Source organism: Oncorhynchus nerka, linkage group LG7 (genome assembly GCF_034236695.1).
Source record: "Oncorhynchus nerka isolate Pitt River linkage group LG7, Oner_Uvic_2.0, whole genome shotgun sequence".
Taxonomy (NCBI): Eukaryota; Metazoa; Chordata; class Actinopteri; order Salmoniformes; family Salmonidae; genus Oncorhynchus; species Oncorhynchus nerka.
The window spans coordinates 97039360-97054876 of NC_088402.1; the positions used below are offsets into that span (position 1 = coordinate 97039360).

At 40.3% G+C, this 15517-nt stretch overlaps 1 protein-coding gene across 1 annotated transcript in view; it reads left to right on the top strand.

Annotated features, from left to right (window-relative positions):
• Positions 1–15517, top strand: part of flna (filamin A, alpha (actin binding protein 280)) — a 264701-nt gene that overhangs the window by 134231 nt on the left and 114953 nt on the right.

Genomic DNA, 15517 nt, shown 5'->3' on the forward strand with positions numbered 1-15517 from the left:
GCATAGCTTCTTACTCTGGTGGTGGTGTTGATGAGTAAAGCATAGCTTCTTACTCTAGTGGTGTTGTTGATGAGTAAAGCATAGCTTCTTACTCTACTGGTGTTGATGAGTAAAGCATAGCTTCTTACTCTAGTGGTGTTGTTGATGAGTAAAGCATAGCTTCTTACTCTGGTGGTGGTGTTGATGAGTAAAGCATAGCTTCTTACTCTAGTGGTGGTGTTGATGAGTAAAGCATAGCTTCTTACTCTAGTGGTGGTGTTGATGAGTAAAGCATAGCTTCTTACTCTAGTGGTGGTGTTGATGAGTAAAGCATAGCTTCTTACTCTAGTGGTGGTGTTGATGAGTAAAGCATAGCTTCTTACTCTACTGGTGTTGATGAGTAAAGCATAGCTTCTTACTCTAGTGGTGGTGTTGATGAGTAAAGCATAGCTTCTTACTCTAGTGGTGGTGTTGATGAGTAAAGCATAGCTTCTTACTCTAGTGGTGGTGTTGATGAGTAAAGCATAGCATTTTACTCTAGTGGTGTTGTTGATGAGTAAAGCATAGCTTCTTACTCTAGTGGTGGTGTTGATGAGTAAAGCATAGCATTTTACTCTAGTGGTGGTGTTGATGAGTAAAGCATGCTTCTTACTCTAGTGGTGGTGTTGATGAGTAAAGCATAGCTTCTTACTCTAGTGGTGGTGTTGATGAGTAAAGCATAGCTTCTTACTCTAGTGGTGGTGTTGATGAGTAAAGCATAGCTTCTTACTCTAGTGGTGGTGTTGATGAGTAAAGCATAGCTTCTTACTCTACTGGTGTTGATGAGTAAAGCATAGCTTCTTACTCTAGTGGTGGTGTTGATGAGTAAAGCATAGCTTCTTACTCTAGTGGTGGTGTTGATGAGTAAAGCATAGCTTCTTACTCTACTGGTGTTGATGAGTAAAGCATAGCTTCTTACTCTACTGGTGTTGATGAGTAAAGCATAGCTTCTTACTCTACTGGTGTTGATGAGTAAAGCATAGCTTCTTACTCTAGTGGTGGTGTTGATGAGTAAAGCATAGCTTCTTACTCTAGTGGTGTTGTTGATGAGTAAGCATAGCTTCTTACTCTACTGGTGTTGATGAGTAAAGCATAGCTTCTTACTCTACTGGTGTTGATGAGTAAAGCATAGCTTCTTACTCTAGTGGTTGTTGATGAGTAAACCATAGCTTCTTACTCTACTGGTGTTGATGAGTGGTGGTGTTGATGAGTAAAGCATAGCTTCTTACTCTAGTGGTGGTGTTGATGAGTAAAGCATAGCTTCTTACTCTACTGGTGTTGATGAGTAAAGCATAGCTTCTTACTCTAGTGGTGTTGTTGATGAGTAAAGCATAGCTTCTTACTCTGGTGGTGGTGTTGATGAGTAAAGCATAGCTTCTTACTCTAGTGGTGTTGTTGATGAGTAAAGCATAGCTTCTTACTCTACTGGTGTTGATGAGTAAAGCATGCTTCTTACTCTAGTGGTGTTGTTGATGAGTAAAGCATAGCTTCTTACTCTGGTGGTGGTGTTGATGAGTAAAGCATAGCTTCTTACTCTAGTGGTGGTGTTGATGAGTAAAGCATAGCTTCTTACTCTAGTGGTGGTGTTGATGAGTAAAGCATAGCTTCTTACTCTAGTGGTGGTGTTGATGAGTAAAGCATAGCTTCTTACTCTAGTGGTGGTGTTGATGAGTAAAGCATAGCTTCTTACTCTACTGGTGTTGATGAGTAAAGCATAGCTTCTTACTCTAGTGGTGGTGTTGATGAGTAAAGCATAGCTTCTTACTCTAGTGGTGGTGTTGATGAGTAAAGCATAGCTTCTTACTCTAGTGGTGTTGATGAGTAAAGCATAGCTTCTTACTCTGGTGGTGTTGATGATGAGTAAAGCATAGCTTCTTACTCTAGTGGTGTTGTTGATGAGGCTTCTTACTCTACTGGTGTTGATGAGTAAAGCATAGCTTCTTACTCTAGTGGTGGTGTTGATGAGTAAAGCATAGCTTCTTACTCTAGTGGTGTTGTTGATGAGTAAAGCATAGCTTTTTCCTAGGTGGTGTTGATGAGTAAAGCATAGCTTTTTACTCTGGTGGTGTTGTTGATGAGTAAAGCATAGCTTTTACTCTGGTGGTGTTGTTGAGTAAGCATGCTTCTTACTCTACTGGTGTTGATGAGTAAAGCATAGCTTTTACTCTACTGGTGTTGATGAGTAAATAGCTTTTTACTCTGGTGTTGTTGATGAGTAAGCATAGCTTTTTACTCTGGTGTTGTTGATGAGTAAAGCATAGCTTCTTACTCTGGTGGTGGTGTTGATGAGTAAAGCATAGCTTCTTACTCTACTGGTGTTGATGAGTAAAGCATAGCTTCTTACTCTGGTGGTGGTGTTGATGAGTAAAGCATAGCTTCTTACTCTAGTGGTGGTGTTGATGAGTAAAGCATAGCTTCTTACTCTAGTGGTGGTGTTGATGAGTAAAGCATAGCTTCTTACTCTAGTGGTGGTGTTGATGAGTAAAGCATAGCTTCTTACTCTAGTGGTGGTGTTGATGAGTAAAGCATAGCTTCTTCTCTAGTGGTGGTGTTGATGAGTAAAGCATAGCTTCTTACTCTAGTGGTGGTGTTGATGAGTAAAGCATAGCTTTTACTCTGGTGGTGTTGATGAGTAAAGATGACTCTGTGGTGTTGATGAGTAAAGCATAGCTTCTTACTCTACTCTAGTGGTGGTGTTGATGAGTAAAGCATAGCTTCTTACTCTAGTGGTGGTGTTGATGAGTAAAGCATAGCTTCTTACTCTAGTGGTGGTGTTGATGAGTAAAGCATAGCTTTTTACTCTATGAGTGGTGTGGTGTTGATGAGTAAAGCATAGCTTCTTACTCTAGTGGTGGTGTTGATGAGTAAAGCATAGCTTCTTACTCTAGTGGTGGTGTTGATGAGTAAAGCATAGCTTCTTACTCTACTGGTGTTGATGAGTAAAGCATAGCTTCTTACTCTAGTGGTGGTGTTGATGAGTAAAGCATAGCTTCTTACTCTACTGGTGTTGATGAGTAAAGCATAGCTTCTTACTCTAGTGGTGGTGTTGATGAGTAAAGCATAGCTTCTTACTCTAGTGGTGGTGTTGATGAGTAAAGCATAGCTTCTTACTCTACTGGTGTTGATGAGTAAAGCATAGCTTCTTACTCTACTGGTGTTGATGAGTAAAGCATAGCTTCTTACTCTACTGGTGTTGATGAGTAAAGCATAGCTTCTTACTCTAGTGGTGGTGTTGATGAGTAAAGCATAGCTTCTTACTCTAGTGGTGTTGTTGATGAGTAAGCATAGCTTCTTACTCTACTGGTGTTGATGAGTAAGCATAGCTTCTTACTCTACTGGTGTTGATGAGTAAAGCATAGCTTCTTACTCTAGTGTTGTTGATGAGTAAACCATAGCTTCTTACTCTACTGGTGTTGATGAGTGCATAGCTTCTTACTCTACTGGTGTTGATGAGTAAAGCATAGCTTCTTACTCTAGTGGTGGTGTTGATGAGTAAAGCATAGCTTCTTACTCTACTGGTGTTGATGAGTAAAGCATGTGGTGTTGTTGATGAGTAAAGCATAGCTTCTTACTCTGGTGGTGTTGATGATGAGTAAAGCATAGCTTCTTACTCTAGTGGTGTTGTTGATGAGTAAAGCATAGCTTCTTACTCTACTGGTGTTGATGAGTAAAGCATAGCTTCTTACTCTAGTGGTGGTGTTGATGAGTAAAGCATAGCTTCTTACTCTAGTGGTGGTGTTGATGAGTAAAGCATAGCTTCTTACTCTAGTGGTGGTGTTGATGAGTAAAGCATAGCTTCTTACTCTAGTGGTGGTGTTGATGAGTAAAGCATAGCTTCTTACTCTAGTGGTGGTGTTGATGAGTAAAGCATAGCTTCTTACTCTAGTGGTGGTGTTGATGAGTAAAGCATAGCTTCTTACTCTACTGGTGGTGTTGATGAGTAAAGCTAGTGGTGGTGTTGATGAGTAAAGCATAGCTTCTTACTCTGGTGGTGTTGATGAGTAAAGCACTCTAGCTGGTGTTGACTCTACTCTAGTGGTGGTGTTGATGAGTAAAGCATAGCTTCTTACTCTAGTGGTGGTGTTGATGAGTAAAGCATAGCTTCTTACTCTACTGGTGTTGATGAGTAAAGCATAGCTTCTTACTCTACTGGTGTTGATGAGTAAAGCATAGCTTCTTACTCTACTGGTGTTGATGAGTAAAGCATAGCTTCTTACTCTAGTGGTGGTGTTGATGAGTAAAGCATAGCTTCTTACTCTAGTGGTGGTGTTGATGAGTAAAAGCATAGCTTCTTACTCTAGTGGTGTTGATGAGTAAAGCATAGCTGGGTGTTGATGTGCATAGTGTGGTGATGAGTAAAGCATAGCTTCTTACTCTAGTGGTGGTGTTGATGAGTAAAGCATAGCTTCTTACTCTACTGGTGTTGATGAGCAAAGCATAGCTTCTTACTCTAGGGTGGTGTTGATGAGTAAAGCATAGCTTCTTACTCTAGTGGTGGTGTTGATGAGTAAAGCATAGCTTCTTACTCTAGTGGTGGTGTTGATGAGTAAAGCATAGCTTCTTACTCTAGTGGTGGTGTTGATGAGTAAAGCATAGCTTCTTACTCTAGTGGTGGTGTTGATGAGTAAAGCATAGCTTCTTACTCTAGTGGTGGTGTTGATGAGTAAAGCATAGCTTCTTACTCTACTGGTGTTGATGAGTAAAGCATAGCTTCTTACTCTAGTGGTGGTGTTGATGAGTAAAGCATAGCTTCTTACTCTAGTGGTGGTGTTGATGAGTAAAGCATAGCTTCTTACTCTAGTGGTGGTGTTGATGAGTAAAGCATAGCTTTTACTCTGGTGGTGTTGATGAGTAAAGCATAGCTTCTTACTCTACTGGTGGTGTTGATGAGTAAAGCATAGCTTTTTACTCTGGTGGTGTTGTGTTGATGAGTGTTGATGAGTAAAGCATAGCTTCTTACTCTAGTGGTGGTGTTGATGAGTAAAGCATAGCTTCTTACTCTAGTGGTGGTGTTGATGAGTAAAGCATAGCTTCTTACTCTAGTGGTGGTGTTGATGAGTAAAGCATAGCTTCTTACTCTACTGGTGGTGTTGATGAGTAAAGCATAGCTTCTTACTCTAGTGGTGGTGTTGATGAGTAAAGCATAGCTTCTTACTCTAGTGGTGGTGTTGATGAGTAAAGCATAGCTTCTTACTCTAGTGGTGTTGATGGTGTTGATGAGGTGTGTTGATAAAGCATAGCTTCTTACTCTAGTGGTGTTGATGAGTAAAGCATAGCTTCTTACTCTACTGGTGGTGTTGATGAGTAAAGCATAGCTTCTTACTCTAGTGGTGTTGTTGATGAGTAAAGCATAGCTTCTTACTCTAGTGGTGGTGTTGATGAGTAAAGCATAGCTTCTTACTCTACTGGTGTTGATGAGTAAAGCATAGCTTCTTACTCTACTGGTGTTGATGAGTAAAGCATAGCTTCTTACTCTACTGGTGTTGATGAGTAAAGCATAGCTTCTTACTCTACTGGTGGTGTTGATGAGTAAAGCATAGCTTCTTACTCTAGTGGTGGTGTTGATGAGTAAAGCATAGCTTCTTACTCTACTGGTGTTGATGAGTAAAGCATAGCTTCTTACTCTACTGGTGTTGATGAGTAAAGCATAGCTTCTTACTCTAGTGGTGGTGTTGATGAGTAAAGCATAGCTTCTTACTCTACTGGTGTTGATGAGAGTAAAGCATAGCTTCTTACTCTAGTGGTGGTGTTGATGAGTAAAGCATAGCTTCTTACTCTGGTGGTGGTGTTGATGAGTAAAGCATAGCTTCTTACTCTAGTGGTGGTGTTGATGAGTAAAGCATAGCTTCTTACTCTACTCTAGTGGTGGTGTGTTGATGAGTAAAGCATAGCTTCTTACTCTAGTGGTGGTGTTGATGAGTAAAGCATAGCTTCTTACTCTAGTGGTGGTGTTGATGAGTAAAGCATAGCTTCTTACTCTAGTGGTGGTGTTGATGAGTAAAGCATAGCTTCTTACTCTAGTGGTGGTGTTGATGAGTAAAGCATAGCTTCTTACTCTGGTGGTGTTGATGAGTAAAGCATAGCTTCTTACTCTAGTGGTGGTGTTGATGAGTAAAGCATAGCTTCTTACTCTGGTGGTGTTGATGAGTAAAGCATAGCTTCTTACTCTACTGGTGTTGATGAGTAAAGCATAGCTTTTTACTCTGGTGGTGTTGATGAGTAAGCATAGCTTCTTACTCTACTGGTGTTGATGAGTAAAGCATAGCTTCTTACTCTAGTGGTGGTGTTGATGAGTAAAGCATAGCTTCTTACTCTAGTGGTGGTGTTGATGAGTAAAGCATAGCTTCTTACTCTACTGGTGTTGATGAGTAAAGCATAGCTTCTTACTCTACTGGTGTTGATGAGTAAAGCATAGCTTCTTACTCTACTGGTGTTGATGAGTAAAGCATAGCTTCTTACTCTAGTGGTGGTGTTGATGAGTAAAGCATAGCTTCTTACTCTAGTGGTGTGTTGATGAGTAAGCATAGCTTCTTACTCTACTGGTGTTGATGAGTAAATAGCTTCTTACTCTACTGGTGTTGATGAGTAAAGCATAGCTTCTTACTCTAGTGGTGTGTTGATGAGTAAACATAGCTTCTTACTCTACTGGTGTTGATGAGTAAAGCATAGCTTGATGTTGATGAGTAAAGCATAGCTTTTACTCTGTGGTGGTGTTGATGAGTAAAGCATAGCTTTTTACTCTGGTGGTGTTGATGAGTAAAGCATAGCTTCTTACTCTGGTGGTGGTGTTGATGAGTAAAGCATAGCTTCTTACTCTAGTGGTGGTGTTGATGAGTAAAGCATAGCTTCTTACTCTAGTGGTGGTGTTGATGAGTAAAGCATAGCTTCTTACTCTAGTGGTGGTGTTGATGAGTAAAGCATAGCTTCTTACTCTACTGGTGTTGATGAGTAAAGCATAGCTTCTTACTCTAGTGGTGGTGTTGATGAGTAAAGCATAGCTTCTTACTCTAGTGGTGGTGTTGATGAGTAAAGCATAGCTTCTTACTCTAGTGGTGTTGTTGATGAGTAAGCATAGCTTTTTCCTCTGGTGGTGTTGATGAGTAAAGCATAGCTTCTTACTCTAGTGGTGGTGTTGATGAGTAAAGCATAGCTTCTTACTCTAGTGTGGTGTTGATGAGTAAAGCATAGCTTTTTACTCTATGTGGTGGTGTTGATGAGTAAAGCATAGCTTCTTACTCTGGTGTTGTTGATGAGTAAGCATAGCTTTTTCTGGTGTTGTTGACTAAGCATAGCTTTTTACTCTGGTGTTGATGAGTAAAGCATAGCTTCTTACTCTGGTGGTGTTGATGAGTAAAGCATAGCTCTAGTGGTGGTGTTGATGAGTAAAGCATAGCTTCTTACTCTAGTGGTGGTGTTGATGAGTAAAGCATAGCTTCTTACTCTACTGGTGTTGATGAGTAAAGCATAGCTTCTTACTCTAGTGGTGGTGTTGATGAGTAAAGCATAGCTTCTTACTCTAGTGGTGGTGTTGATGAGTAAAGCATAGCTTCTTACTCTAGTGGTGGTGTTGATGAGTAAAGCATAGCTTCTTACTCTAGTGGTGGTGTTGATGAGTAAAGCATAGCTTCTTACTCTAGTGGTGGTGTTGATGAGTAAAGCATAGCTTCTTACTCTAGTGGTGTTGATGAGTGATGATGAGTAAAGCATAGCTTCTTACTCTAGTGGTGTTGATGAGTAAAGCATAGCTTCTTACTCTAGTGGTGTTTGATGAGTAAAGCATAGCTTCTTACTCTAGTGGTGGTGTTGATGAGTAAAGCATAGCTTCTTACTCTAGTGGTGGTGTTGATGAGTAAAGCATAGCTTTTACTCTACTGGTGTTGATGAGTAAAGCATAGCTTCTTACTCTAGTGGTGGTGTTGATGAGTAAAGCATAGCTTTTTACTCTGGTGTTGTTGATGAGTAAGCTACTCTGGTGGTGTTGATGAGTAAGCATAGCTTCTTACTCTACTGGTGGTGTGATGAGTAAAGCATAGCTTCTTACTCTGGTGGTGTTGATGAGTAAAGCATAGCTTTTTACTCTAGTGGTGTTGATGAGTAAAGCATAGCTTCTTACTCTACTGGTGGTGTTGATGAGTAAAGCATAGCTTCTTACTCTAGGTGGTGTTGGTGATGAGTAAAGCATAGCTTCTTACTCTAGTGTGGTGGTGTTGATGAGTAAAGCATAGCTTCTTACTCTAGTGGTGGTGTTGATGAGTAAAGCATAGCTTCTTACTCTAGTGGTGGTGTTGATGAGTAAAGCAAGCTTCTTACTCTAGGTGTTGATGAGTAAAGCTAGCTTCTTACTCTAGTGGTGGTGTTGATGAGTAAAGCATAGCTTCTTACTCTAGTGGTGGTGTTGATGAGTAAAGCATAGCTTCTTACTCTACTGGTGTTGATGAGTAAAGCATAGCTTCTTACTCTAGTGGTGTTGTTGATGAGTAAAGCATAGCTTCTTACTCTAGTGGTGGTGTTGATGAGTAAAGCATAGCTTCTTACTCTAGTGGTGTTGTTGATGAGTAAAGCATAGCTTTTACTCTACTGGTGTGTTGATGAGTAAAGCATAGCTTCTTACTCTAGTGGTGGTGTTGATGAGTAAAGCATAGCTTCTTTACTCTAGTGGTGGTGTTGATGAGTAAAGCATAGCTTCTTACTCTAGTGGTGGTGTTGATGAGTAAAGCATAGCTTCTTACTCTAGTGGTGGTGTTGATGAGTAAAGCATAGCTTCTTACTCTGTGGTGGTGTTGATGAGTAAAGCATAGCTTTTACTCTAGTGGTGGTGTTGATGAGTAAAGCATAGCTTCTTACTCTAGTGGTGGTGTTGATGAGTAAAGCATAGCTTCTTACTCTAGTGGTGGTGTTGATGAGTAAAGCATAAAGAGTAAAGCATAGCTTCTTACTCTAGTGGTGGTGTTGATGAGTAAAGCATAGCTTCTTACTCTAGTGGTGGTGTTGATGAGTAAAGCATAGCTTTTACTCTAGTGGTGGTGTTGATGAGTGGTGTTGATGATAAAGCATAGCTTCTTACTCTAGTGGTGGTGTTGATGAGTAAAGCATAGCTTCTTACTCTGGTGGTGTTGATGGTGTGATGAGTAAAGCATAGCTTCTTACTCTAGTGGTGTTGATGAGATGCTTCTTACTCTACTGGTGTTGATGAGTAAAGCATAGCTTCTTACTCTAGTGGTGGTGTTGATGAGTAAAGCATAGCTTCTTACTCTAGTGGTGGTGTTGATGAGTAAAGCATAGCTTCTTACTCTACTGGTGTTGATGAGTAAAGCATAGCTTCTTACTCTACTGGTGTTGATGAGTAAAGCATGATGAGTGTTGAAAGCATAGCTTCTTACTCTAGTGGTGGTGTTGATGAGTAAAGCATAGCTTCTTACTCTAGTGGTGTTGTTGATGAGTAAGCATAGCTTCTTACTCTACTGGTGTTGATGAGTAAAGCATAGCTTCTTACTCTACTGGTGTTGATGAGTAAAGCATTTCTTACTCTAGTGTTGTTGATGAGTAAACCATAGCTTCTTACTCTACTGGTGTTGATGTAAAGGTGGTGTTGATGAGTAAAGCATAGCTTTTACTCTGGTGGTGGTGTTGATGAGTAAAGCATAGCTTCTTACTCTGGTGGTGGTGTTGATGAGTAAAGCATAGCTTCTTACTCTAGTGGTGGTGTTGATGAGTAAAGCATAGCTTCTTACTCTAGTGGTGGTGTTGATGAGTAAAGCATAGCTTCTTACTCTAGTGGTGGTGTTGATGAGTAAAGCATAGCTTCTTACTCTAGTGGTGGTGTTGATGAGTAAAGCATAGCTTCTTACTCTAGGTGGAGTAAAGCATAGTTCTTACTCTAGTGGTGGTGTTGATGAGTAAAGCATAGCTTCTTACTCTAGTGGTGGTGTTGATGAGTAAAGCATAGCTTCTTACTCTAGTGGTGTTGTTGATGAGTAAGCATAGCTTTTTCCTCTGGTGGTGTTGATGAGTAAAGCATAGCTTTTTACTCTGGTGGTGTTGTTGATGAGTAAAGCATAGCTTTTTACTCTGGTGGTGTTGTTGAGTAAGCAAACTCTACTGGTGTTGATGAGTAAGCATAGCTTTTTACTCTACTGGTGTTGATGAGTAAGCATAGCTTTTTACTCTGGTGTTGTTGATGAGTAAGCATAGCTTTTTACTCTGGTGTTGTTGATGAGTAAGCATAGCTTTTTACTCTGGTGTTGTTGATGAGTAAAGCATAGCTTCTTACTCTGGTGTTGTTGATGAGTAAGCATAGCTTCTTACTCTAGTGGTGGTGTTGATGAGTAAAGCATAGCTTCTTACTCTAGTGGTGGTGTTGATGAGTAAAGCATAGCTTCTTACTCTGGTGGTGTTGATGAGTAAAGCATAGCTTCTTACTCTAGTGGTGGTGTTGATGAGTAAAGCATAGCTTCTTACTCTAGTGGTGGTGTTGATGAGTAAAGCATAGCTTCTTACTCTAGTGGTGGTGTTGATGAGTAAAGCATAGCTTCTTACTCTAGTGGTGGTGTTGATGAGTAAAGCATAGCTTCTTACTCTAGTGGTGGTGTTGATGAGTAAAGCATAGCTTCTTACTCTGGGTGGTGTTGATGAGTAAAGCATAGCTTCTTACTCTAGTGGTGGTGTTGATGAGTAAAGCATAGCTTCTTAATCTAGTGGTGGTGTTGATGAGTAAAGCATAGCTTCTTACTCTAGTGGTGTTGATGAGTAAAGCATAGCTTCTTACTCTGGTGGTGTTGATGAGTAAAGCATAGCTTCTTACTCTAGTGGTGTTGTTGATGAGTAAAGCATAGCTTCTTACTCTACTGGTGTTGATGAGTAAAGCATAGCTTCTTACTCTAGTGGTGGTGTTGATGAGTAAAGCATAGCTTCTTACTCTAGTGGTGGTGTTGATGAGTAAAGCATAGCTTTTCACTCTGGTGTTGTTGATGAGTAAGCATAGCTTTTCACTCTGGTGGTGTTGATGAGTAAGCATAGCTTTTTACTCTGGTGTTGTTGATGAGTAAGCATAGCTTTTTACTCTGGTGGTGTGTTGATGAGTAAAGCATAGCTTTTACTCTAGTGGTTGTTGATGAGTAAAGCATAGCTTTTTACTCTGGTGTTGTTGATGAGTAAAGCATAGCTTTTTACTCTGGTGGTGTTGATGAGTAAAGCATAGCTTCTTCCTCTGATGAGTAAAGCATAGCTTCTTACTCTAGTGGTGGTGTTGATGAGTAAAGCATAGCTTTTACTCTAGTGGTGGTGTTGATGAGTAAAGCATAGCTTCTTACTCTAGTGGTGGTGTTGATGAGTAAAGCATAGCTTCTTACTCTAGTGGTGGTGTTGATGAGTAAAGCATAGCTTCTTACTCTAGTGGTGGTGTTGATGAGTAAAGCATAGCTTCTTACTCTAGTGGTGGTGTTGATGAGTAAAGCATAGCTTTTTACTCTACTGGTGTTGATGAGTAAAGCATAGCTTCTTACTCTAGTGGTGGTGTTGATGAGTAAAGCATAGCTTCTACTCTAGTGGTGGTGTTGATGAGTAAAGCATAGCTTCTTACTCTACTGGTGTTGATGAGTAAAGCATAGCTTCTTACTCTACTGGTGTTGTTGATGAGTAAAGCATAGCTTCTTACTCTAGTGGTGGTGTTGATGAGTAAAGCATAGCTTCTTACTCTAGTGGTGGTGTTGATGAGTAAAGCATAGCTTCTTACTCTAGTGGTGGTGTTGATGAGTAAAGCATAGCTTTTACTCTGTGGTGGTGTTGATGAGTAAAGCATAGCTTCTTACTCTAGTGGTGGTGTTGATGAGTAAAGCATAGCTTCTTACTCTAGTGGTGGTGTTGATGAGTAAAGCATAGCTTCTTACTCTAGTGGTGGTGTTGATGAGTAAAGCATAGCTTCTTCCTCTAGTGGTGGTGTTGATGAGTAAAGCATAGCTTCTTACTCTACTGGTGGTGTTGATGAGTAAAGCATAGCTTCTTACTCTAGTGGTGGTGTTGATGAGTAAAGCATAGCTTCTTACTCTAGTGGTGGTGTTGATGAGTAAAGCATAGCTTCTTACTCTGGTGGTGTTGATGAGTAAAGCATAGCTTCTTACTCTACTGGTGTTGATGAGTAAAGCATAGCTTTTACTCTGGTGGTGTTGATGAGTAAGCATAGCTTCTTACTCTACTGGTGTTGATGAGTAAAGCATAGCTTCTTACTCTAGTGGTGGTGTTGATGAGTAAAGCATAGCTTCTTACTCTAGTGGTGGTGTTGATGAGTAAAGCATAGCTTCTTACTCTACTGGTGTTGATGAGTAAAGCATAGCTTCTTACTCTACTGGTGTTGATGAGTAAAGCATAGCTTCTTACTCTACTGGTGTTGATGAGTAAAGCATAGCTTCTTACTCTAGTGGTGGTGTTGATGAGTAAAGCATAGCTTCTTACTCTAGTGGTGTTGATGAGTAAAGCATAGCTTCTTACTCTACTGGTGTTGATGAGTAAGCATAGCTTCTTACTCTACTGGTGTTGATGAGTAAAGCATAGCTTCTTACTCTAGTGTTGTTGATGAGTAAACCATAGCTTCTTACTCTACTGGTGTTGATGAGTAAAGCATAGCTTCTTACTCTACTGGTGTTGATGAGTAAAGCATAGCTTCTTACTCTAGTGGTGGTGTTGATGAGTAAAGCATAGCTTCTTACTCTACTGGTGTTGATGAGTAAAGCATGCTTCTTACTCTAGTGGTGTTGTTGATGAGTAAAGCATAGCTTCTTACTCTGGTGGTGGTGTTGATGAGTAAAGCATAGCTTCTTACTCTAGTGGTGTTGTTGATGAGTAAAGCATAGCTTCTTACTCTACTGGTGTTGATGAGTAAAGCATAGCTTCTTACTCTGGTGGTGGTGTTGATGAGTAAAGCATAGCTTCTTACTCTAGTGGTGGTGTTGATGAGTAAAGCATAGCTTCTTACTCTAGTGGTGGTGTTGATGAGTAAAGCATAGCTTCTTACTCTAGTGGTGGTGTTGATGAGTAAAGCATAGCTTCTTACTCTAGTGGTGGTGTTGATGAGTAAAGCATAGCTTCTTACTCTAGTGGTGGTGTTGATGAGTAAAGCATAGCTTCTTACTCTGGTGGTGTTGATGAGTAAAGCATAGCTTCTTACTCTACTGGTGTTGATGAGTAAAGCATAGCTTTTTACTCTGGTGGTGTTGATGAGTAAGCATAGCTTCTTACTCTACTGGTGTTGATGAGTAAAGCATAGCTTCTTACTCTAGTGGTGGTGTTGATGAGTAAAGCATAGCTTCTTACTCTAGTGGTGGTGTTGATGAGTAAAGCATAGCTTCTTACTCTACTGGTGTTGATGAGTAAAGCATAGCTTCTTACTCTACTGGTGTTGATGAGTAAAGCATAGCTTCTTACTCTACTGGTGTTGATGAGTAAAGCATAGCTTCTTACTCTAGTGGTGGTGTTGATGAGTAAAGCATAGCTTCTTACTCTAGTGGTGTTGATGAGTAAAGCATAGCTTCTTACTCTACTGGTGTTGATGAGTAAGCATAGCTTCTTACTCTACTGGTGTTGATGAGTAAAGCATAGCTTCTTACTCTAGTGTTGTTGATGAGTAAACCATAGCTTCTTACTCTACTGGTGTTGATGAGTAAAGCATAGCTTCTTACTCTACTGGTGTTGATGAGTAAAGCATAGCTTCTTACTCTAGTGGTGGTGTTGATGAGTAAAGCATAGCTTCTTACTCTACTGGTGTTGATGAGTAAAGCATAGCTTCTTACTCTAGTGGTGTTGTTGATGAGTAAAGCATAGCTTCTTACTCTGGTGGTGGTGTTGATGAGTAAAGCATAGCTTCTTACTCTAGTGGTGTTGTTGATGAGTAAAGCATAGCTTCTTACTCTACTGGTGTTGATGAGTAAAGCATAGCTTCTTACTCTGGTGGTGGTGTTGATGAGTAAAGCATAGCTTCTTACTCTAGTGGTGGTGTTGATGAGTAAAGCATAGCTTCTTACTCTAGTGGTGGTGTTGATGAGTAAAGCATAGCTTCTTACTCTAGTGGTGGTGTTGATGAGTAAAGCATAGCTTCTTACTCTAGTGGTGGTGTTGATGAGTAAAGCATAGCTTCTTCCTCTAGTGGTGGTGTTGATGAGTAAAGCATAGCTTCTTACTCTAGTGGTGGTGTTGATGAGTAAAGCATAGCTTTTTACTCTGGTGGTGTTGATGAGTAAAGCATAGCTTCTTACTCTGGTGGTGTTGATGAGTAAAGCATAGCTTCTTACTCTAGTGGTGGTGTTGATGAGTAAAGCATAGCTTCTTACTCTGGTGGTGTTGATGAGTAAAGCATAGCTTCTTACTCTACTGGTGTTGATGAGTAAAGCATAGCTTTTTACTCTGGTGGTGTTGATGAGTAAGCATAGCTTCTTACTCTACTGGTGTTGATGAGTAAAGCATAGCTTCTTACTCTAGTGGTGGTGTTGATGAGTAAAGCATAGCTTCTTACTCTAGTGGTGGTGTTGATGAGTAAAGCATAGCTTCTTACTCTACTGGTGTTGATGAGTAAAGCATAGCTTCTTACTCTACTGGTGTTGATGAGTAAAGCATAGCTTCTTACTCTACTGGTGTTGATGAGTAAAGCATAGCTTCTTACTCTGGTGTTGATGAGTAAAGCATAGCTTCTTACTCTAGTGGTGGTGTTGATGAGTAAAGCATAGCTTCTTACTCTAGTGGTGTTGTTGATGAGTAAAGCATAGCTTCTTACTACTCTACTGGTGTTGATGAGTAAAGCATAGCTTCTTACTCTACTGGTGTTGATGAGTAAAGCATAGCTTCTTACTCTACTGGTGTTGATGAGTAAAGCATAGCTTCTTACTCTAGTGGTGTTTGATGAGTAAAGCATAGCTTCTTACTCTACTGGTGTTGATGAGTAAAGCATAGCTTCTTACTCTAGTGGTGGTTGATGAGTAAAGCATAGCTTCTTACTCTACTGGTGTTGATGAGTAAAGCATAGCTTCTTACTCTAGTGGTGTTGTTGATTAAAGCATAGCTTCTTACTAGTGGTGGTGTTGATGAGTAAAGCATAGCTTCTTACTCTAGTGGTGGTGTTGATGAGTAAAGCATAGCTTCTTACTCTACTGGTGGTGTGATGAGTAAAGCATAGCTTCTTACTCTAGTGGTGGTGTTGATGAGTAAAGCATAGCTTCTTACTCTAGTGGTGGTGTTGATGAGTAAAGCATAGCTTTTACTCTAGTGGTGGTGTTGATGAGTAAAGCATAGCTTTTACTCTAGTGGTGGTGTTGATGAGTAAAGCATAGCTTCTTACTCTGGTGGTGGTGTTGATGAGTAAAGCATAGCTGTTGATGAGTACATAGCTCTGGTGGTGGTGTTGATGAGTAAAGCATAGCTTCTTACTCTAGTGGTGGTGTTGATTAGTAAAGCATAGCTTCTTACTCTAGTGGTGGTGTTGATGAGTAAAGCATAGCTTCTTACTCTAGTGGTGGTG